Source organism: Amblyraja radiata, unplaced genomic scaffold (genome assembly GCF_010909765.2).
Source record: "Amblyraja radiata isolate CabotCenter1 unplaced genomic scaffold, sAmbRad1.1.pri S122, whole genome shotgun sequence".
In the NCBI taxonomy this organism is placed as follows: domain Eukaryota; kingdom Metazoa; phylum Chordata; class Chondrichthyes; order Rajiformes; family Rajidae; genus Amblyraja; species Amblyraja radiata.
Genome location: NW_022630108.1, coordinates 156,097 through 179,614, shown reverse-complemented (window position 1 = coordinate 179,614; position 23,518 = coordinate 156,097). Strand labels below are relative to the sequence as shown.

Sequence of the window (23,518 nt, the reverse complement as noted above, 5' to 3'; positions counted from 1 at the left end):
TCATGTTTATACTTTGGCAATATAACATTGTAGTTTTTATCATGCTAATAAAGTTTTTAAAATTGAATTGAATTGAGTATATATAGAGAGATAGATAGAGATAGAGAGATAGAGAGATATGGAGATAAATATATATAGAGAGAGAGATAGATAGAGATAGATAGATATATTTATAGAGCGAGAGATAGATAGATGCAGAGAGAGGGATAGAGCGAGAGAGAGAGAGAGAGAGAGAGGGATAGAGCGAGAGCGAGAGAGAGAGAGAGAGAGAGAGAGAGAGAGAGAGAGAGAGAGAGAGAGAGAGAGAGAGAGAGAGATATAGGGAGGTTGCACGGAAGGTCACTGGGTCATAGAGCTCGATGCAAGGAGCCGCTAAATCCAACTGGAAGGCATCCGTCACTTCCGGTATATGTTATAAATGCGAGAAACGCGTACATTCCTACCTGTTAAAAACCACCAAAATGTTGAATTTTTGCGCTGAAAAAAATTGTGGGAGTCGGGGTAAGTGTGAGAGACATGTACCCAACTTTAGAATTCCAAACGTGAAGCGAAATGAAGGTAAAGAGAAGCGAGAACTGAAGGGACTACAGCAGCTAAAGTGCTTGGTAAACATTGAAAAAAATTGGGAATTATCGCATTTGCCCACTGCATTGATGAAGCCGAATTTTAGTTAAAAATATAAGAAGATATTAAATTGGCTTCTGGGCTAGCTTACAGCTTATATTTATTGTCAAATTAGGCTTGCCTCAGGTTGCGGTGTGTGAGATAATAAATCCTATAACATTGTCTCCCAAGTGACAAGCAGAGAGGAGAAGCTAGAGAGATCTCTTTGAAGTAAGATGCCGTAAACCAAATGGCCAATGTTATGGGGGAAGAGGTGACAGAGAAAGGAAGAGAGAAAACAGCTAGAGTCATCTCTTTGGAGTAAGATGGCATAAACCAAATGGCCAATGTTTATGAAGGACGAAGTGACGAGAGAGGAACCAGGGAAGTAGAAAGATAAAATGTCGTAAACCAAATGGCCAATGTTATCTTGTACTATGCAAACAAAATGCCTTTAATGTGATGCATTCTGTGGAAACCTTTTCCTGTACCTCTGACCATGACTAATGTCTGTGGAATGTGCTAAGGGGACAAAAAAAACCCTATTTAATGCAATGTAATTCTGTTGTTCAAAGAAGTGGACCGAGGACAGTCGAGTGTCTACATTGGTCACTTAGCTGGAATTCTCGCTCCCTTCCATCGGCCGATAATAAGTAAAGTTTTGAACTGGTCTACCAAACAGTTTGTGTGGTGTCTGTTTATTAAGAAGCGAACCTGGTTTAGTAGTTAAGAAAAGTAGCTTTTTCAGCATTTCATCAAGTAAGACATTATTTGTGTTTTTTCTTGATTCCTTTGGTATCTAAAAATTCTCAGAAGTGATAAATCTGGCTGTAAATTTTTCTTCAGATGCGTTTTCATTTTGTATGTAAAAACCCACGAGAACCATGGGCGATTTAAAAAAATTACGGCCAGATTTATCACTTCTGAAACTTTTTAGATGCCAAAGGAATCAAGAAAAAACACAAATGCCTTACTTGATGAAATACAGTGAGCAAACGGCCAATGTTTGCCAAGCACTCTGTCTGTTGTTGTCCCTTCAGCTCTCTTTTCTATCCACCGTCATTTCTTCTCACTTTTGGAATTCTGAAGTAGGCTAAATGTCTCACACGCTTATCCCGATTTCCATAATTATTTACAGCGCAAAAATGGACATTTTCGGCGGGTTTTAACGGGCCCGCTACGCTGGAAACAATGGTAAGTGCCTACCTGCAGTTCATCGCGTGTAATCCATTTGGAGTAGCGTAGCAACAGTACGGGTCATGGGTCGTGACCCGACTGCCGTGAAACCTCCCTATAGATTGAAGCATTCTGAAACAAATATGAAACAATCTTCCTTGGATGACCTGAAATTAAAGCATATAATTAGTTAGTTACCCAATTGTAGCTAATTACAAAATTCAATTACTAGATCTAAACATCTATCCAGGGAAGAAAAGATGGTAACAGGGGAAAGCGCGCGCCGCAGAGCCCCACGGGCGCCCCGAGAGGGGCGCGCGCCCCACGCGGCACGCGGGCGGCCAAGCCGAGAGCGGCGCGACAACAGCGGGAGCACAGCAGGGGAGAGAGAGAGACAACGCGAGCGCGGGGACCACCGAGAAGAGAACGACCAGAGAGAGCACAGCCCACCGCGAGCGCGCGCCCACGAAAAAACAGAGCCCGCGCAGCGAAAGAGAGAGGCGCAGAGAGGGCGGGCGAGCGAAGGGAGAGCGAGAACGAAAAAGAGAGAGCAAACGCCAGAGAGAGAGAGAGCGCGAGGACAGCGAGAAGAGAGAGCGGAGCGCGCGAAGAGCGAGAGCCAGGCGCGAGAGCGGGAGCAGAGAGAGCAGAGCAAAGAGAGAGAGAGAAGAACGACGCGAGCGAGAGCGAAGAGAGCGAGGGGGAGACGACAGGGCGAGAGCGCAGAAAAGAAGCGAGAGAGGAAGAGAGAGAACGAGAGAGGGCAGAGAGAGAGAGAGCGCGAGCGACAGCAAGAGAGCGAGAGGGAGACAAGGCACGAGAGCGAGGGAGGGTGAGAAAAGGGCCCACTAGAGTCTCGAGCGAGAAAAAGCAAGCTAGAGAGAGAGAGGGGAGGGAGCTGGGAGCGAGCAAGACCTCGATAGGGGCGCTCCAGACCAAAGCTCTCGAGCCCAACCATCGCGAGCCCGACTCGCAGCATCGAGCAACGTTTCCCTCTATACCTCTCCACTGCTCTCGCTACTTCTCGCTTCTCTCTCTATTGTTTCTCTACTCTCTCTCTCTATCCCTATGTCTCTCTCCTCTTTATCCCTCACTTCTCTCCCTCCCTCTCTCTCCCTCTCTCTCTCTCTCCCTCCATCTCTTTCTCGCTCCCTCTCTCTCACCGTCCAGTGCGGGTCGGCTGCATCTTAGGGCAGAGGCCTCATTTCCGGGCTGAGGCCGCCCCGTAACTTGCGTCATTTCCGGGCTGAGCCGCCCCGCTGAAAGTTTATAGAGGGAGAGAGGGGCATCATCCCGGAAATGACGTCGCGGAGAGCCCCCGGCCCCGTTGCCCCGCAGGCTGCGGGGCGGCCTCAGCCCGGAAATGACGGCAACGACGACCCAAGAAAGAGAGAGAGATGGAGGGAGGGAGAGAGTGAGTGTGAGGAGAGAGTGAGTGTGAGGAGAGAGGGGGAGAGAGAGAGAGAACGAGAAGGGAGGGGGAGAAAAAGAGGGAGAGAGAGAACGAGAGAGGGTGGGCGGGGAGGAAGAGATGGAGAGAGAGTGAGGGGATAGGGAGAGAGAAAGGGCGGGGAGGAAGAGATGGAGAGAGAGAAGGGGATAGAGCGATAGGGAAAGGGGGTAGAGAGAGAGAGGGAGATTGCGAGGAAGGAGAGACCGAGAGAGAGAGAGAGGTTGGGGAGGGAAAGGGAGAGAAAGAGAGAGAAAGGGATAGAGAGAGAGAGAGGGTGGGGAGGGAGAGGTGGAGAGATAGAAGGGGATAGAGAGAGAGGGTGGGGAGGGAGAGAGAGAAGGGGATAGAGAGAAGGAAAGGGTGGGGAGGGAGAGATGGAGAGATAGAAGGGGATAGAGAGAGAGGGTGGGGAGGGAGAGAGAGAAGGGGATAGAGAGAAGGAAAGGGTGGGGAGGGAGAGATGGAGGGAGAAGGGGATAGAGGGAGAGGGTGGAGAAGGAGAAATAGAGAGAGAGAAGGGGATAGATAGAGGGTGGGGTGGGAGAGATGGAAAGAGAGAAGGGGATAGAGAGAGGGGGATAAAGAGAGAGAGGATAGGGATGGAGAGAGAGAGAAGGGGATATATATAGGGAGAGAGAGAGAGAGAGTAGGGAGAGATGGAAGGAGATAATGGGATAGAGAGGGAAAGAGGGGGGAGGGAGAGAGAGGGGATAAAGAGAGAGAGAGAGGATGGGGAGGGAGAGATGGAAAGAGAGAAGGGGATAGAGAGGGTGGGGAGAGTTGGAGAGAGAGAAGGGGATAGAGAGAGGGTAGGGAGGGAGAGATGGAGATAGAGAAGGGGATAGAGAGAGAGAGAGGGTGGGGAGGGAGAGATGGAAAGAGATAATGGGATAGAGAGAGCGAAAGAGGGGAGAGGGAGAGATGGAGTGAGAGAAGGGGATAAAGAGAGAGAGGGGATGGGAAGGGAGAGATGGAGAGAGAGAAGGGGATAAAGAGAGAGCGAGAGGGTGGGAAGGGAGAGATGGAGAGAAGGGGATAGAGAGAGAGGGGAGAGGGAGAGAGAACGATTGGGGGGGAGAAAGAGGAGAGAGAATGGGAGAGATGGAGAGAGAGAAGGGCATAGAGAGAGAGAGGGTGGGGAGGGAGAGATGGAAAGAGAAGGGGATAGAGAGGGAGAGGGTGGGGAGAGCGAGATGGAGAGAGAGAAAGGGATAGAGAGTGAGAGAGAGAGAGTGGGCAGGGAGAGAGATGGATTGAGTAGAGAGAGAGTGAGAGGGGGTAGAGAGACAGAGATGGAGAGAGATAGAGGGGTAGAGAGAGAAGGGAGGGAGAGAGAGAGGGGGGGAGTTGATGAGAGAGTTCGGAGGGGAGAGGGAGAGAGAAATATCTGAGCGGTGGGGGGCTGAGAGGGGCAGGAATAAGGGGAGAGGGTCAGAGAGAGAGAGAAGACAGTCTGCGGGAGGGAGGGGGTGAGAGGCTGGGGGTTGGAAAAAGGGGTGAAGTGAGTAGTGTGGGGAAGCAGGGAGCAAAGGGAGGGGGGAGGGATCCAAGGGGGAGTGGGTTTGGTGCCGAGGGATATGAATGGGGGGGCAGGGAACTGGGGGGGGGGTGGAGAGAGACGTGTCAAGTGAAGGGGGTAGGGAGCCTGGTGGGGGTTCACAATGTTTGAGGGTGGGGAGGAGGGGGGAGGAGAGAGGTAAGGAGCAGGAGGCGGCAGGGGTAAGGGGCAGGGAGCCACAGGGAGGAGGTCAGATCGTTTGCGGGTGGGGAGGGTGTTGCAGTTTAGGAAGTCAAACCAGGGCAGGATCTTCACTGTGAATGGCGGGGCTCTGGGGCAATAGACAATAGGTGCAGGAGTAGGCCATTCGGCCCTTTGAGCCAGCACCACCATTCAATGTGATCATGGCTGATCATCCCGAATCAGTACCCCGTTCCTCCCTTCCCCCATATCCCCTGACTCCGCTCTCTTTAAAAGCCCTATCTAGCTCTCTCTTGAATGTATCCAGAGAACCGGCCTCCACCCCCCTCTGATGCAGAGAATTCCACAGACTCACAACTCTCCGTGAGAAAAAATGTTTCCTCGTCTCCGTTCTAAATGGCTTACCCCTTATTCTTAAACTTTGGCCCCTTGTTCTGAAATCCCCCGACATCGGGAACATGTTTCCTGCCTCTAGCATGTCCAAATCCTTAATAATCTTATGTTTCAATAAGATACCCTCTCATCCTTCTAAACTCCACCGCACAAGCCCAGCCGCTCCATTCTCTCAGCATATGACAGTCCCGCCATCCCGGGAATTAACCTTGTAACCCTATGCTGCTCTCCCTCAATAGCAAGAATGTCCTTCCTCAAATTAGGGGACCAAAACAGCACACAATACTCCAGGTGTGGTCTCACTGGGACTCAGTACAACTCTGAGCCTGGCGGAATGTGTGGAGCCGAGCGATCTAGGAGTGCGGGTACGAGTTGGGCCGAAGGACCTCTTTCCAACGCTGTATCACTCTATGACTCTATGACAAAGTGCTGGAGTAACTCAGCGGGTCAGGCAGCATCTGTGGAGAAGATAGACACAAAGTGCTGGAGTAACTCAGTGGGTCAGGCAGCATCTGTGGAGAGAAGGAATGGGTGGCGTTTTGGGTCGACACCCTTCTTTGGTTTAGTTTAGTTTAGTTTAGAGATGCAGCGCGGAAACAACAGGTTTTTCGGCCCACGGAGTCCGTGCCGACCAGCGATCACCCCGTACACTAGCACTATCCCACGCACTTTAGGGATAATTCAGCAATTTTGCGGAGGCCGATTAATCTACAACCCTGAACGTCTTTGAAATGTTGGAGGAAACCGGAACACACGGAGTAAAAACCCACGCAGGTTAAAGGGAGAACGTACAAACTCCGCACAGACAGCACCCGTAGTCAGGATCGAGCCCGGGTCTCTGGCGGTGAGGCAGCAACTGTACCGCTGCGCCAGTGTGCCGCGCAGAATTATATAACGGTTTCCTCCGCCATAAACACACTCAATATGTGCTAGTAATGTCCTGTTTACCAGCTTGTTGACCCTCTGTATTCCCTTCCTGCAGGGTTTAGGAGCCGTTGCTGTGGACGGAGAGACGGGGACGTGAGCGGCCATTGAGGGCAGACAGGGTGCCGGTGAGCCCCCCATCTGCTCGGTGTGCGGGCTGAGCTTCAAGGGGCTGAGCTTCAATGGAGGACCACGGGGCACAACAAGGAGAAGCGGATGATGGGGCACAACAAGGAGAAGCGTTATGAGTGCGACGTGTGTGGCAAGACCTGGCAGTACCTGAGTGAGCTGGAGGGGGTAGGGAAGATTATTCCCGATGTTGGGGAAGTCCAGAACAAGGGGCCACACACACAGTTTAAGGATAAGGGGGAAGTCGAGATGAGAAAAACATTTTTTTCACACACGCAGAGACTGGTGAATCTGTGGAATTCTCTGCCACAGAAGATAGTTGAGGCCACACAGTTCATTGGCTATATTTAAGAGGGAGTTAGATGTGGCCCTTGTGGCTAAAGGGATCAGGGGGTATGGAGAGAAGGCAGGTACAGGATACTGAGTTGGATGATCAGCCGCGATCATATTGAATGGTGAATGGTCCAGGCTCGAAGGGCGGAATGGCCTCTACTCCTGTACCTATTGTCTATGCGAAGGAGATAGTGCAACGTTTCTGGGCCGAGACCCTCCTTCAGACTCCACGTAGATGCTGCTGCACCCGCTGAGTTTCTCCAGCATTTTTTGTCTACTTTCCATTTTCCAGCATCTGCTGCACACAGTTCCTTCTAAAACACACTTCACGGCCCCAGGGCCCCGTTGCCCCGCAAGCTGCGGGGCGGCCTAACTCAGCCCGGATATGACGTCGCCCGCCAGTCCCAGCCAAAGATCTTATAGCGGAGCAAGATAGGCTACTCCTGCGAAATACAATGGGCTGACGTGTAGTACGCTACGGAGGGAATCCTGGGCGTTTTTCTCCGCCCATTTTAGTAACCTGATCCTACCGACCCGACCCGACTCGCAATGTAATCCAATGTAATCTTATAGCAGAGTTATAGGATCTTAGGTGTAATTCTGTTAGTTCTCACCTCTGTTAATTCTTGTCAAGAATAAAATTTGACTCTGGTAATAGTGTTTTTTTTAATGTTTTTTAAATAATTTCTTTTTAAATGGTTCATAGGCTGTGTTTGAGTAGATTTTGTGTAAACCGGAACCTAGCCGAACCGACCAGACTCGCAGGGTAATCAACGTTGCGGGGAAGTTTTTGTGTGTGACATAGGGTTAGATTCATAATTATGTTAGTTCATAATTCTCTTAATTCTTGTTAAAGAAAAAAATGTTTATAAATTTTGCCTCTGGTAATTTTCTTTTTTAATGTTTTTAAAATCAGTTCTTTTTAATGGCTCATATGCTGTGTTTGAGTTGATTTTGTATTACACTTGCACTCTGTAATTCATTCATCTAATCACATTAATGTAATCACACTGTTCACATCTGCACTATTTGGGAAAATAATAGCAATATGAAGATTACAGTTACTCTAGCCCTGAAATGTTACTTGAAGTTTTTGTGCTTATTTTCTTTTTTCTATGGAGTTGTTTCTCCACAATAAACGGGGTCTGGTCTTCCCAATAACCAGAGAGTGGAATGAGATCGGTCTGTAATGGTGGGGTTATCTAATTGTAGAATTTCACAAAATTAAATTTGATTAAGCAAGATTTATAAATGATGTATAACTTAAGGATGGTTTTATTCAGCGAGCATACAACTGACTAGATTGTGCTGGAAGGAACACACATACATGAATGTGATATAGATGTATATAATCATGTAACACACAAAATTATATTTATTCTGATTTTTATATCCAATGTTGAACTTTATTTCAGACCAGACAAGGGACATTAAATAATAAACATTGTAAAAAATTGTAAACCTCCCCGCAGCTTCACTCTGGTGTTTTGGCCGTGCTGATCCGGGTCAGGCTCCCCCGCACGCTGTGGAAGGAACATAGGCATCTTTTCGCTTTTATTGTGATTTATTTGTCTTTTTAACACGGAATATCTGATAACGACACATTAGCAGCACATGGAACCAACATTGCACTAACCCACTCAATTTAATAATTCAAAGGCAAGATCCATAAACAAGCAAGGATAACACCTTTCATTCTGTCATACATGGTGAGATTTTAATGTGAATATCTCATAACGGCACATTAGCAGTATATTGCACCAACCCACTCAATTTTAAATAATTCATAATACTAATCAATGGTCAACACTTTATTTCTGACATTTCATCAATAAATCATTTGACATCATGTACTTTACTTATGCGTCACTTTTAGAACTTTCTTACACTTCCTTTTAATGGTCAGGTCCTGCAGGTCTCTATTCTTCAATTTGAGTCCATAATGTATGCGGACACTGACAAAGATAGCTACAATTCGTGCCTTGACTCTCTGGCAGCATAAGTTCATGTCCTTGTATTCCTTAGTATTGTGTATCGCTGTATTTATTAGATTGGAGATGTTGTTCCTGGTCATGTTAGCATTGTCGAATTCTGTGCGGAACACTTTCTCGCACACCTGACAGAATGCGAGAAACTGTTCTGAAGGCACCATCAGGGAGCCGAAGTCTGATGTCGATGTGTCATATGCCTTATGGTGGATGAATATGAGGGCAGGATCAACTAAGGTTGTATCAGGTCGTAGCAGAACTTCTCTGCATATGTGACATTTTGAGATCAGTTCATGTGGGGTGAGGAATCTACGGCAGATGTGGCCTGCGATGTAAACCAGTGTGTTCTCTTCCGGGAGATCAAGTGACGTGCTGCAAAATACAGTGTTCTGTTGTGCCCTATTGTGATGGGAGATAGATGGAGATGGTTTCTTGACTCTGTCTTTTGTCAGTGTTTGCAGTGATAAGAGAAATTTAGCATCGTCAGGTTTACAGTTTGCACTTAGAGATGGCTTTATCAGTTCAGCTACCATGACCATTCTTAAAGCACAGCGAAATTCCTTTGCTGATGGGTTTTCTCGGAATCCGCCCTTTCGCCGAATGGTCGCGAATAAATTCTCAATGACATCCTGATTAACCCTGGATGTGAGCATGAAACAAGCGTCTGTATTTTCCTTTATGTGCTGCCACAGCTGTGTAATGCAAGAAATTGCAAGCCGCCATCCTTTGACAAACAATACATGTTTCGCTCCAAGCACTTTTAAGCTTTGCAGTACAGGCAGGCATGATTCAAAGAATGACCAATGCGCCGATTTTGCAGACATGGGCCTCCTCAATTTTTTTATTGCCTTGAGACACATGCCGTTAAATGCATCAAACAGTCCATCTATCATTGCAATGAAATCCGTAGTATAAGCAGCACCCCCAGGCAACCGTCCCATAGTTGAATAGGTTAACATGCCTGCTGACACCGAATGACTGAGCACCTGCGCTGCTTTGTTGACTCTCATTTTGGAGAAGCTGTTCAGAGCAAAGTGGGCTCTGGTCAGTTTATGGCCTTTCCTAACGGGAAACTGTGAATCCATTTCATAAAATGCGCGAATATGTGCCCACTTGATATGTTTGTCCGCCCTTGTGCAGTCTCGCGACAGAAAGTAACCAACAGGTTGTTTCCATTTCCCAAACAAGCCTCTAACCATGAAAACAAGAGCATGGTTGGCAGGCCGTGACGTCTTCACTAGCGATCCAAAGTCCTCAAAACCTTCAACTGAATCTTCTGTAATATTGTACGAGAGGCCTGTACGTAGACTCATTTCATCAAAGGAGACTATACAGACTCTATCACTCTCTGACATGCCTGCTACCCTGTCCTTCCAAAGCGCGAAGATCTTAGTGGGAAATCCTGGTCTTACTTCGACATTACACAACCATCTACGCAGCGATGAAATTGATGGCAATGTGAAAATGCTCTGGTACAGCTGATATGTGCTGGGACTCTTGTGGTAGAGGGACAAGGCAAGTATCTTGTCTGCATAATCCCATCGTCTTCCTCTTGCGCTTCTACGCCCTGGCGCATTCCGCAATTGTGATTCAAAAAAATACTTCAGTGGCTCTTGTAAAAAATCTAAACTGATCAAGCTTTCAGTAGCTCTCCTTCTCGCTGATTTCTTCATCTGTTGCACCCTTTTCTTGAGGCGGAAAGTACGCTGTCTTTCCTTCTTCAGAGCTCTTCTGTGATTTACAGCTGGTGTGAATTGAATAACATTCTCACGAATCTGGTCCGTAGCTAAGCAGTAAGAATGGTCGGCCTGTATGTTGTGTGACGCTATGTGCGTTGCATCTGGTGTGAATTGAAGTCCTTCCTCACGAACCCGGTCCGCAGCTAAGCAGTAACAATGGCCGGCCTGTATGTTGTGTGAGACTGCCGAGGGAAAAAAAATTAGTACGGGCTTAAAAGAGGTATACAAATGAAATGGATTTAGCATATACATGTAAATAAATTTGCATCCACTGGTAATTCTCATTTTAAATCAATGTGAGATACCCAATTCATGTTAAAAAAATTGTAAGTGCGGCTGTCTGCTGCTCCGGTCCCAGTCACGGTCCCTCTTTGACCGCTCCACTCACACCACGGCTGGTGTTCGCATGCCACCGAGTCACACGGTTGGCAAGCGGCGTTCCGGCGTTAGCTCTGGAATGTTCTGAAAGATCTCACAAATGAAAATGTTAGTGCAATACATGACATTTCATATTGTGCCACTGACAATTGTATCAGTTAGGATATTACATTGTGATAGATTTTGCAAAAGAGAGAAATTAAATGTTTATTTAAAAATTACTTGCCCCTTTGCTGCTTTGAAGGCTTCGGAGAAGATGGAAGGTTCTCATTATTCCTCTCAAGTATCCTGCGTTGAGTATACAGTTGTTTCGGAGGGTTAGGGATGTCAAAGAGCGTTGGAACTGCATCCCAAACTAGCCTGTTCTTGGTCTGCTTGTTGTTAAACTGGCTAAGTTCGAAATGCTCAGAACAAAGACGGCAGTTATGTGACAAATACGCCGCAGTTCGATGTAGGAGATCATGTCGGCGGGTATTCTGCACCCACTGTCGACATCTGAAATTACAGAAAATATCATGCAGTCAATATGTTCTTATTCTACATTAAATAACAGAGGTAGAAAGAAAAAGCTCTTGAGGGGTGCTATTGGGGAAATGCTCCTGAGAAGAAAATTCGTACGGTGTTGGACAGGCTAGATGTAGGAAGGTTAGTCCCAATGTTGGGGAAGTCCAGAACAAGGGGTCACAGTTTAAGGACAAGGGGGAATCTTTTAGGACCAAGATGAGAACATTTTTTTTTTACACACAGTGGTGAATCTGTGGAATTCTCTGCAACAGAAGGTAGTTGAGGCCAGCTCATTAGCTAGATTTAAGAGGTAGTTAGATGAGGCCCTTGTGGGATCAGGGGGCACTAAAAATCTCAGTGTACAACAGAGTCAATATGTGCGTATTCTGCATTAAATAACATAGGGGTATAAATATTTTTACAAGTTTGCTGCCACGAGGCCTCGACTGTACCTGGGACAAAGGGGAGCACCCAGCTGTAAGGTCTGAACTATATTGAAAGTTTGTGCAGACCGAATAAAATTCTCATTGTACAACAGAGTGCTTATTCTGCATTAGGGAGCTGTAGGGGGCGCTCCTCTGTGTGCAGCCATGTCAGCAGCGCGTCAGTGTTTCCAGCTTTTTAAATTTTTTTAGTATGTTTTAAAGTGTGTATTTTGTGTTTCTTCGTGTGTTTTGTGTGGGGGGGGGGGGGGTAAGGGGGAAACCGCTTCGGTCGCCTCCTCCATTGAGAGGCGACTTTTTCCAGGTCGCCTCCCCCGTGGCCTAACATCAAGGATCGACGCGGCCTTTCCCGGAGACACGCCCGGGGCTTCAGCGGCGGGCGCAGCGTGGACTCTCGGCGTGGAGCGAGCGACCCTCGCTAGGGCTCGCTGGAGGGGAGCGCTTCGTTTCGCTGGCCCGGGGCAGCCGGCAGCCTGAAGCCGCAGCCTGAAGCAGCGGTCTGCAGAGCTCCAGCTGGTGCGGCGTCTACAGCCCGGCATCCCTCGTGGGGGACCCGGGGGAAGAAGAAGCCATCACTGCCGGCACACGGCCAACTTCTACCGCGGGGCCGGCATGGACTTACCATCACCCCTGGAGGGGAGCTTCGACCGCCGGCCCTGCAGTCAAGTTCAAGTGAGTTTATTGTCATGTGTCCCTGTATAGGACAATGAAATTCTTGCTTTGCTTAAGCACACAGAAAATAGTAGGCATTTACTACAAAACAGATAAATGTGTCCATATACCATGTGTCCATATACCATCTACGGTGCTTCTGGCTGCGGCGGGGACTTTAAATCTCGACCGCCGGCCTGCGCCCTACAACAATCTAAAGCCGCGGTCTCCGGTGAGGAAGAGCCGATCCTGGACTGACTGGACTCTGGTCCTGTACACGGGGGGGAAATGGAGGAGGACTGGCCAAATTTTGTGCCTTCCACCACAGTGATGAATGCTGTGGTGGATGTTTGTGTTACAGTTTTATTGTGTGTTCTTTTAGTGTACTGCTGCTGACAACCCAAATTTTCACCAACCCTGGTTGTGTGGCAATAAATTATATCTATCTATCTATCTATCTATTAAATAACAGAGAGGTAGAAATATTTTTACAAGTTTGCTGCCATGAAGACTCGACTATCTGAGCTCTATGATCTAACTACAGTGAGATTGTACAGGCAAAACAAGATTTTCTATATGCAACATAAGTAATAAAAGTTCTCTTACCTTTCCTCTTTAACGGGGAACCTGAAGAAAGATAAGTCGGGTCGCCTACATTGGCGATTGGAACAATTTAGCGCCGAGCAGTGGGCAACACTCGTAGATGTGGACGGCCTGGTCAAACTCAAAGACCAAAGTGAAGATACGGGAGCGGAGGCGGAAGCAAAAATCAGATCTTTGGCCGGAAGCGGATGGCGGAACAAGATGGCGGGGGCTGGTTGCTAAAATCGGCCCGGATATGACGTCACCCGCCCCGCAGGCTGCCAGGTCGAGCTGCGGGGCGGCCTCAGCCCGGAAATGACGTGTGACCGCGGCCCAAGATGGAGGCGACCTGCACTGGACGGTGAGAGAGAGGGAGATGGAGAGAGGGAGAGATGGAGAGAGAGAGGGAGATGGAGAGAGGGAGAGGGGGAGAGAGATAGAGAGAGAGAGAGAGAGAGAGGGAGAGAGAGGGAGAGAGGGAGGGAGAGATGGAGGGAGAAGGAGAGAGAGAGAGAGAGATGGAGGGAGAGGGAGAGAGAGAGGGAGAAATACATACTTGTATTTATATTGATGCATTTCAAATATGTTTTATACTTTGGCAACATAACAATGTTTTTTTATCATGCCAATAACGTTTTAAAATTGAATTGAAATTGATAGAGGGAGAAAGAGAGAGAGGGAGGGAGGGAGAGAGATAGAGGGAGGGATAGAGAGAGGTAGAGGGAGAGATAGAGAGATGGAGGGAGAGAGAGAGAGAGGAAGAGAGAGGGAGAAATATATACTTGTATTTATATTGATGCATTTCAAATGTTTTCTACTTTGGCAATATAACAATGTTTTTTATCATGCCAATAATGTTTTAAAATTGAAAATTGAATTGAAATTGGTAGACGGAGAAAGAGATGGAGGGAGAGAGAGAGATGGAGGGGGAGGAGGAGGAGAGAGGGTGAGGGAGGAGGGAGAGAGAGGGGAAAAACGAAAGAGGGAAGAGATGGAGGGAGAGGCGAGGGATGAGAGGCGAGGTGGGAGGAGGAGAAAGAGGAAAGAGGGAGAGAGAAGATGAAGAGAGCGATCGAGAGATGAGAGAGAGAGAGAGAGAGAGAGAGGGAGAAATACATACTTGTATTTATATTGATGCATTTCAAATATGTTTTATACTTTGGCAATATAACAATGTTTTTTTATCATGCCAATAAAGTTTTAAAATTGAATTGAAATTGAGGGAGAAAGAGAGAGAGGGAGGGAGGGAGAGAGATAGAGGGAGAGAGAGAGATGGAGGGAGGGAGAGAAAGAGAGAGTGAGGGAGAGAGAGAGAGTGAGAGAGGGAGAGAGAATGAGAGAGAGGGAGGGAGGGAGGGAGAGGGGGAGAGAGGGAGGGGGATGGAGAGGGAGAGAGAGAGAGGGAGGGAGGGAGAGAGGGGGGGAGAGAGAGAGGGAGGGAGTGAGAGGGAGGGAGAAAGAGAGGGGGGGTTTAGTAGATAGAAGGATAGAGCGGGGGAGAAAGAGTGAGGGATAGAGAGGGGAGAAAGAGAAGGGGATAGAGGGATAGAGAAAGAGTGGGTAGTGAGAGGAAGGGGAGAGAGAGAGATGGAGTGACAGAGAGAGAGGGAGTGAGAGAGGGAGAGATGGAGGGAGAGAGAGAGAAAGAGAGGGGGAGGGAGAGAGAAAGAGAGGGGGAGGGAAAGAGAGAGAGGGAGAGAGATAGAGGGAGTGGGATAGAGGGAGGGAGTGAGAGAGCGAGAGAGACAGAGAGAGAGAGAGGGAGGGAGAGAGAGAAAGATAGAGGGGGAGAAAGAGGGAGATGGGGGAGAGAGAGAAAGAGAGGGGGAGAGGGAGGGAGTGAGAAAGAGAAAGAGAGGGGGAGAAAGAGAGAGCTAGGAAGGGAGTGAGAAAGAGGGGGAGAAAGAGAGAGAGAGGGAGTGAGAAAGAGAAAGAGAGGAAGGGAGTGAGAAAGAGAGGGGGAGAAAGAGAGAGAGAGGGTGAGAAAGAGTGAGAGAGAGGGAGAGAGAGATAGAGGGGGGAGAGAGAGAGAGAGAAGGAGAGGGGGAGAAAGAGAGAGAGTGAGGGAGGGAGTGAGAAAGAGAGAGAGAGAGATAGAGGGAGGGAGAGAGAGAAAGAAAGAGAGGGGGAGCAAGAGAGAATGATAGGGGGAGAGTGAGGGAGAGAGATTTAAAAATGTTAATATTTTCTTAAGAAATGGATAGATGTTTAGATCTAGTAATTGAATTTTGTAATTAGCTACAATCGGGTAACTAACTAATTATATGCTTTAATTTCAAGTCATCCAAGTAAGATTGTTTCATATTTGTTTCAGAATGCTTCAATCTAAAATAACTGAAAATTTCATTCAGTTCTCTTAATGTTTAAGAAAGTTTAAGAAAGTTATGAGCTTTTGACTGTCCTCGATCACAGCTTTTGTGTTAAGTCAATGGAAAAGGAATAGGGAACAAGATGCTATGAGAATGGCCATAGCTTTTTTTTTATATGAAAGTGAATTAGGTGTCAAATGAAACTTCTTTTTATGCTTTAACTGTTGGGATAAATTGCAGACTTGATTCTATCTCTGGTGTATATCAGCTGGTGCTCCCGCAGCCCCCATGCACTCTTGAAACGCTCGCCGCAGTGGGAGCAGCCGCTCGCCGGTGTGGGCCAGCATGTTGGAGCAACTCAGCCCCTCCCCATCCTTCCCTATCCCCACTCCACACCACTCGACCGCCCACCCTCCCCACTTCCCCTTCACCCACTTCCCCTCTCTTCAAGCACGCGTTAGTAATGTTCTGTTTGCCAACTTGTTCCACTCCTGTAGGGTTTAGGAGCCTTTGCTGTGGACGGAGAGACGGGGACATGAGCGGCCATTGAGGGTGAGCCACCGCCCCCCAACCCCCGCTCGGTGTGCGGGCCGAGCTTCGAGGGGCTGAGCTTCGATGGAGGACCACATGACTGGGCACAACAAGGAGAAGCGTTATGAGTGTGATGTGTGTGGCAAGGCCTAGCGGAGCCCGAGCGAGCTGGAGACCCACCAGCGGTTGCACACGGGGTAACGCCCCTTCGACTGCTCGGAGTGCGGCAAGAGCTTCAAGACGGTGAATGTCCTGGAGACCCACCGGCGGTTGCACACGGGCGAGAAGCCCTATGGCTGCTCCACCTGCGGCAAGAGCTTTGCCTTGTTGTCTGGGCTGCGGGTCCACCGGCGGGTGCACACCGGGGAGCGGCCCTTCACCTGCAGCGACTGCGGCAAGGGCTTCACCAAGCCCAGCAGCCTGCTGGATCACCAGCACACCCACACCGGCGAGCGCCCCTACACCTGCGCCCAATGCACAAGGACTTCACCCGCTCTGATTGCCTGCTGATGCACCAGCGCACCCACACCGGCGAGCGCCCCTACACCTGTGCCCAGTGTGGCAAGGGCTTCACCCAGTCCAGCAAACTGCAGGTGCACCAGCGCACCCACACTGGCGAGCGCCCCTACACCTGTGCCCAGTGCGGCAAGTGCTTCACCAACGCCAGCATCCTGCTGAAGCACCAGCGCACCCACACCGGCGAGCTCCCCTACACCTGTGCCCAGTGCGGCAAGGGCTTCACCCGCTCTGACTGCCTGCAGAAGCACCAGCGCACCCACACTGGTGAGCGCCTCTACACCTGTGTCCAGTGTGGCAAGGGCTTCACCCAGTCCAGCAACCTGCAGGTGCACCAGCGCATCCACACTGGCGAGCGCCCCTACACCTGTGCCCAGTGCGGCAAGTGTTTCACCTACTCCAGCAGCCTGCTGAAGCACCAGCGCACCCACAACGGCGAGCGCCCCTACACCTGTGCCCTGTGCGGCAAGGGCTTCACCCAGTCCAGCAGCCTGCAGAAGCACCAGCGCACCCACACTGGTGAGCGCCCCTACACCTGTGCCCAGTGCGGCAAGGGCTTCACCACCTCCACCAGGCTGCTGATACACCAGCGCACCCACAACGGTGAGCGCCCCTACATTTGCACCCATTGTGACAAGGGCTTCACCCACTTGACCCGACTGCTGTCCCACAAGCGGGTGCACGCCGGCGACCGTCCCGTCCCCAGCCCGGTGTGTGGAGAACACTTTGCCATGGCCTCCCATGCCCTGTCTCACCAGCACGTGCACACCAGTGGCCCGCCCTACGACTGCCCGTACTGTGGTGAGTCGTTTGACAGCTCGCGGGGGTTGTGGCAGCACCGGCGGGCCCACGTCGGCGAGCAGCTGCTCCCACTGTGACAAGAGAGCATGGGAGCTACAGGAGCACCAGCGGATACACACCGGAGAGAAACTCTTTGTGTGCGCTGAGTGTGGCAAGGGTTTCACCTGCATGTCCAGCCTGTGGCAGCACCGGCGTACCCACAGCGGTGAGCGTCCCTTCCCCTGCCCGTCCTGTGGTACGGCTTCACCCGCCTTGACCACCTGCTGGAGCACCGGTGAGTCCACACCGTCCAGTGCCCCTTCACCTGCCCGCTCTGTGGCAATGCCTTTGCCCGCTCCTCGAGCCTGCTGGCACCCCGCCACGTGGATAGATAGGCGCTGTTTAGGTAAACACAAAATGCTGGAAGGAATGGGTAACATATCTGGTCGAGACCCTCCTCAGTCTCGAGCCGAAATGTTACCCATTCCTTCTGTCCAGAGATGCTGCCTGTCCTGCTGAGTTATTCCAGCATTTTGTGTCCTTTTTTGTAAACCAGCATCTGCAGATCCTTGTTTTTAAACCATTCTGGTTAACCATCTCTGCACCTTCCCCAAAGCTTCCGCATCAGTCCTGTAATGGAGTGACCAGAACTGTATGCAATACTCCAAATGCTACCTGAACAATGTCCCTTAAAGCTGCACATATACATTCCACTCTCCTTATTTCACATCCTTTTATCTCCTTATTTCCCTCGCCTCTATCACTTCACTCATCTGCCGATCACCCCCTCACCTGTCAACATAGTGTCAGTCTGAAGAAGGGTCCCGACCCGAAATGTCACCTATCCGTGTTCTCCACAGATGCTGCCTGACCCGCTGAGTTACTCCAGCACCCTTTGACTAAGTTCTTGTTGTTTGGGGGTTTGTAACTAAAGTTTGTCCACGATACAATCATAGCATGAGAAGTATTGTGTTAGTGACAACAATGCTTTGAATGGGTATACTCTGTGATTGATGTGTTAGACGTCATTGCTCCAACTGTGTTTAAACATATTCCAAAATACTAACAAAAGATGCTGTATGCCTTTGATCATTAGAGTGATGGCCCAGGAGGGTTAAGTATGTGTTGCATACTTGACTTTGTATCACCTGCCACTCTCGCCGGCTAAATGATCAGTAAAGCTTGTGTTGGTTGATCTAACTTATTGTGAGTTGTCTGTTTTATGAAATATACCTTAACAGTTCTGGACTCCCCCAACATGGGGAACATGTTTCCTGCGTCTACCCTGTCCAATCTCTCACTAATTTTATACGATTCTATAAGAAACCCGCTCATCCTTCTGAATTCCAGTGAATACAAACCCAGTCGACCCATTCTTTCAACATATGTCAGTCCCGCCATTAACTCAGGAATTAACCTTGTGAACCTACGCTGGGCTCCCTGAATAGCAAGAAAATCCTTCCTCAAATTTGGAGACCGAAACTGCACACAATTCTCCAGGTGTGGTGTCACTAGGACCCTGTACAACTGTAGTAGGTCCTCCTTGCGCCTAAACTAAACTCCTCGCCCTATGAAGCCCAACATGCCATTGGCTTTCTTCACTGCCTGCTGTACCTGCATGCTTACTTTCAGTGACTGATGTACCAGGACACACAGATCTCGTACTTCCCATTTTCCTAACCTGACACTATTCGATAATACATAGTGCTGGAATAACACCTTATATTTCCTTATCTCTGTGTCTCACTCTCCTGTGACTCTCAGTCTGAAGAGAGAAAAGCGTTTGTCACCAAACTTCTGAATTCTCTGGGGTGGAACCCTCTCCAAGACAGACGTGAAGCTCACCGTTTATCCTGTTTTTACAAAATGTTAAATGGTCAGCTCAACATAGATTACAAGACCTACACCAAACCCAAACCAATTAGGAGCAGACGAGGGCATTCGATCCAATTTGTGATCCCAGCTACAAAGACAGATGTGTACATCCATTCGTTCCTCCCCCGCACAATCAAAGCATGGAATAATCTCCACCCAACTATAGTTACCCAACCAGATGCAACTTAATTTAAAGTAGCTCTTTCTTCCCAATAACCCTTTCCGGCTTAAGCCCTCCCTCCACCACCTCCAGTTTAAATTCCATTTGGAGTATTTTGGTGGACCAAGAAACCAAGAAGAACCAAGAATAGAAACATAGAAAATAGGTGCAGGAGTAGGCCATTCGGCCCTTCGAGCCTGCACCGCCATTCGATATCATCATGGCTGATCGTCCAACTCAGTATCCCATCCCTGCCTTCTCTCCATACCCCCCTGATCCCTTTAGCCACAAGGGCCACATCTAACTCCCTCTTAAATATAGCCAATGAACTGGCTTCAACTACCTTCTGTGGCAGAGAATTCCACAGATTCACCACTCTGTGTAAAAAATGATTGTTTCATCTCGGTCCTAAAAGACTTCCCTCTTATCCTTAAACTATGACCCCTAGTTCTGGACTTCCCCAACATCGGGAATAATCTTCCAGCATCTAGTCTGTCCAACCCCTTAAGAATTTTGTAAGTTTCTATAAGATCCCCCCTCAATCTTCTAAATTCTAGCGTGTACAAGCCGAGTCTAGCCAGTCTTTCTTCACATGAAAGTCCTGCCATCCCAGGAATCAGTCTGGTGAACCTTCTCTGTACTCCCTCGATGGCAAGAATGTCTTTCCTCAGATTAGGAGACCAAAACTGTACGCAATACTCCAGGTGTGGTCTCACCAAGACCCTGTACAACTGCAGTAGAACCTCCCTGCTCCTATACTCAAATCCTTTTGCTATGAATCTATCCATTTCTTAAGAAAAGATTTAACATGTTTAAATAGCCTAAGTGTCCAAATAACATTTACACAAGTATTCACAATATGGCATGATTTTTAAATCTCATTGTCGTGGATTTATGGGCCAAATGGAAGGAATTTAGTGTTTGATTCCTGTAAATGAATGGCCATTTATATGGTCACTAATGGCTCCTTCATCTCCAGTTGCCTTTATCTAGGTATGTTGCAAAGCCTACCTGAAGCGTCGCTGAAAATCTGTCGCTGCGGGTGTGCGCGATTTTGGCACCGTTTAGAGGGGGCGGGTTTAAAACGCGATTTTCTCTAGGCTGTTCCAATCGAAGATGTTCAGCCTTGTAAAATATTAACGAAAAATCGCTGAAAGACCCCGTCGCAAAAGCTATTATTAGTTTTAAAGGCCTTGAATAATAGTTATAGTAGTTTAAAAATCAATCTCTAAACCCGCGACCACCAGCAACCGCAGGGTCTCATAAAGCAGACAAATGAAGGTAAGCTGTATATTTTGACATTAAAAAGGGCTTCTAAAGATCCCTTTATACAAAGTTAAATGTTGCGAGTAGCTCATTTTGGGCCCATTATATCCCGCAATATTTGGGCCCATTATATCCCGCATTATATCCCGCAGTACATTCAAGAGAGAGCTAGATGGGGCTCTTAAAGATAGTGGAGTCAGCGGATATGGGGAGAAGGCAGGTACGGGGTACTGATTTGGGATGCACAGCCATGATCACATTGAATGACGGTGCTGGCTCAAAGGGCCGAATGGCCTACTCCTGCACCTATTGTCTATTGCACCAGCGCCCCGCCATTCACAGTGAAGATCCTGCCCTGGTTTGACTAACTAAACTGCAACACCCTCCCTACCCCCAAACAATGTGACCTCCTCCCTGTGGCTCCCTGCCCCTTACCCCTGCCACCTCCTGCTCCTTACCCCCCTTTGCTCCCTCCCCCCTCCTCCCCACCCCCAAACAGTGTGAACCCCCACCAGGCTCCCTACCCCCTTCTATGACTCACTTGACCCCTCTCCCCCCCCCCCCCAATCTCCCTGCCCTCCCCCATTCATCCCCCTCGGCACCAAACCCACTCCCCCTTGAATCCCTCCCCCCTCCCTTTGCTCTCTCTCCCTCTCTCTCTACTCAATCCCTCTCTCACCAACCTCTCTCTTTATCCCCTTCTCTCTCGCCATCTCTCCCCCTTTCCCTCTCTCTCTATCCCCTTCTCTCACTCTCTCTCCTCTTTCTCCCCCTATCGTTCTCCATCTCTCCCTCCCCACCCTCTCTCTCTCTATCCCCTTCTCTTTCCATCTCTCCCTCCCCACCCTCTCCATCTCTCTCTCTCTCTCTATTTCCTTCTCTCTCTCCATCTCTCCCACTCTCTCTCCTCTTTCTCCCCCCAATCGTTCTCTCTCTCCCCCTCTCCCCTCCTGTCCCCTCTCTCTCTATCCCCTTCTCTCTCTCCACCTCTCCCTTCCCACCCTCTCTCTCTTTATCCCCTTATCTCTCCATCTCTCCCTCCACCCTCTTCCTATCCCCTTCTCTATCCATCTCTCCCTCCCCACCCTCTCTCTCTCTGCCCTTCTCTCTCTCCATCTATCCCTCCCCACCCTCTCTCTCTCTCTATCCCCTTCTCTCTCTCCATCTCTCCCTCCCCGCCCTCTCTCTCTCTCTATCCCCCTCTCGCTCCATCTCTCCCTCCCCACCCTCTATCTCTCTCGCTCTCTCCATCTCTCCTTCCCCACCCTCTCCGCTCTCTCTATCCCCTTCTCTCTCTCCAACTCGCTATCCCCTCTTTTTCCCTCTCTCTATCCCCTTCTCCATCTCTCCCTCCCCACCCTCTTCCCATCCCCTTCTCTCTCTCCATCTCTCCCTCCCCACCCTCTCCCCCTCCTCCATCCCTTCTCTCTCTCCATCTCTCCCTCCCCACCCTCTCCCCCTCCGCCATCCCCTTCTCTCTCTCCATCTCTCCCTCCCCACCCCTCTCTCTCTCGTTATCCCCTTCTCGCTCTCCATCTCTCCCTCCCCACCCTCTCTCTTTACCCCTTCTCTCTGTCCATCTCCCCCCCCCAACCTCTCTCTCTGTCTCTCTATCCCCTTCTCTCTCTCCCTCCCCACCCTCTCTCTCTCGTTATCTCTCTCTCTTTCTCTCCCGCTCTCTATCTCTCTCTGCGGGGCAACGGGGCCGGCGACGTCATTTCCGGGCTGATGCCCCTCTCTCCCCCTCTATAATCTTTCAGCTGGGCGGCCTCAGCCTGGAAATGACGCCTCTGCCGCGGCCCAAGATTGAGGGGGGATCTTATAGAAACTTACAAAATTCTTAAGGGGTTGGACAGGCTAGATGCAGGAAGATTGTTCCCGATGTTGGGGAAGTCCAGAACAAGGGGTCACAGTTTAAGGATAAGAGGGAAGTCTTTTAGGACCGAGATTGGAAAATCATTTTTTTACACAGAGAGTGGTGAATCTGTGGAATTCTCTGCCACAGAAGATAGTTGAGGCCAGTTCATTGGCTATATTTAAGACGGAGTTAGATGTGGCCCTTGTTGCTAAAGGGATCAGCGGGTATGGAGAGAAGGCAGGTACAGGATACTGAGTTGGATGATCAGCCATGATAATATTGAATGGCGGTGCAGGCTCGAAGGGCCGAATGGCCTACTCCTGCACCTATTTTCTATGTTTCTATGAAAGAGAGAGAGAGATAGAGGGAGGGAGAGAGAAAGAAAGAGAGGGTGAGAAAGAGACAGAACGATAGGGGGGAGAAAGAGGGGGTAGAGTGGGAGAGAGAGATTTATGAATGTTAAATCTTTTCTTAAGAAATGGATAGATGTTTAGATCTAGTAATTGAATTTTGTAATTAGCTACAATTGGGTAACTAACTAATTATATGCTTTAATTTCAGGTCATCCAAGTAAGATTGTTTCATATTTGTTTCAGAATGCTTCAATCTATAATAACTGAAAATTTCATTCAGTTCTCTTAATGTTTCAGAAAGTTATGGGCTTTTGACTGTCCTCAATCACAGCTTTTGTATTAAGTCAATGGAAAAGCAATAGGGAACAAGATGCTATGAAAATGGCCATAACCTTTTTAATATGAAAGTGAATTAGGTGTCAAATTAAACTTCTTTTTATGCTTTATCTGATGGGATGAATTGCAGACTTGATTTTTAAAATCTCAAAATTTTGTAACATTGGTATTCAATCTATAATAACTGAAAGTTTCTTTCAGTTCTCTTAATTTTTAAGAAAGTTATAGTCTTTTGACTGTCCTTGATCACAGCTTTTGTGTTAAGTCAATGGAAAAGCAATAGGGAACAACAATGAAAATGGCCATAACGTTTTTAATAGGGGGTTGCATGTAAGGTCACTGGGTCATAGGGCTTGACGCACGGAGCCGCTCAATCCATCTGGAGGACATCCGTAACTTCCGGAATATGTTATTAATGCAAGAAACGCGTAATCTCCTACCTGTTAAAAACCATGAAAATGGTGAATTTTTGCGCTGAAAAAAATTGTGGTAGTCAGGGTAAGTGTGAGAGACATGTACCCAACTTCAGAATTCCAAAC

At 48.7% G+C, this 23,518-nt stretch overlaps 2 pseudogenes; one reads left to right on the top strand and one right to left on the bottom strand.

Moving 5' to 3' along the window:
* The window catches only part of LOC116969208, a 7,540-nt pseudogene extending 4,569 nt beyond the window's left edge, over window positions 1-2,971 (bottom strand).
* A 12,796-nt stretch (window positions 2,972-15,767) lies between these two features.
* Window positions 15,768-17,133, top strand: LOC116969210 (annotated as a pseudogene).
* The last annotated feature ends 6,385 nt before the right edge of the window (window positions 17,134-23,518 follow it).